Below are 767 nucleotides of genomic sequence, written 5' to 3'. Positions count from 1 at the left end.
AGGTTGATGCGTGGGGACCTGCAGTGCCATGGGATTTCACTCTTGAACACCTGTGGGAACCCGAGAAACTAAGCAAGTATTTAAGTCAGGGACGGTGCAGCTTAGACAGATCTGATGAGGCACAACTTGTTTGGGGCTTGGCTTGTGCTTACCGAGCTCTGTGCAATACTATTCTGGAGAGAGAAAGTTTCCGAGCTGAGGTTCAAGCCAAAGGGGGAAGTCTCCAAATCAAACCTGATCACTCACACGAGGTACCATTTTCGATGTCAGCTGCCTCTGTGGAGGGACAGAAATGGAAATGGGTGTCCTCGCATTCAGAACAGAAAGATGACGACGCTGAGGAAGTAGAGGAAGATCCAGGCCAGGGGCCCTCCCCAAAACCACCGTCACTGAGAAAGGCAATGGAAAAAACTAAGAGACGTGGAGAGGAGAGCGAGGAGGAGGAAGTCACTGTTACCATTACTCATCGAACTCTGAAGATGACTGAAATCCAAGGCTCAAGAAAGGAGTTTACATGCTGCCCAAACAAAGCTATTCACCTGGTTGCTTCGGAGCTGGGACAATGGGGCCAGCAGTGTGTTTCTAGATGGTAATGCAGCTCACCAACTAGGAAGCATTGCCAGGGACTTAGCTACTGTCAGAGGGATTGGTAGATGCTTGGACAGAGTTGCCACCCTGGGAACGAATGTTATCAGCCGTGAAGGAAAGATAGCCCTTCAAAGGCTTGATCTGAAGCCTGAGATGAAAAAGTGGAATACTGTTGAAAA

The 767-nt window shown here is 49.2% G+C and overlaps 1 long non-coding RNA gene across 1 annotated transcript in view; it reads right to left on the bottom strand.

The window, feature by feature from the left end:
• LOC109367099 overlaps positions 1–282 on the bottom strand; it is an 896-nt gene extending 614 nt beyond the window's left edge. The window contains exon 1 of the long non-coding RNA XR_002113811.1: positions 235–282. This is a non-coding gene — a long non-coding RNA (uncharacterized LOC109367099). The remainder of the gene's footprint in view (positions 1–234) is intronic.
• Positions 283–767: the final 485 nt, after the last annotated feature.

The sequence above is a fragment of the Meleagris gallopavo genome, chromosome 4 (assembly GCF_000146605.3).
Source record: "Meleagris gallopavo isolate NT-WF06-2002-E0010 breed Aviagen turkey brand Nicholas breeding stock chromosome 4, Turkey_5.1, whole genome shotgun sequence".
Classification (NCBI taxonomy): Eukaryota; Metazoa; Chordata; class Aves; order Galliformes; family Phasianidae; genus Meleagris; species Meleagris gallopavo.
This window is presented reverse-complemented; position numbering and strand designations above follow the sequence as displayed.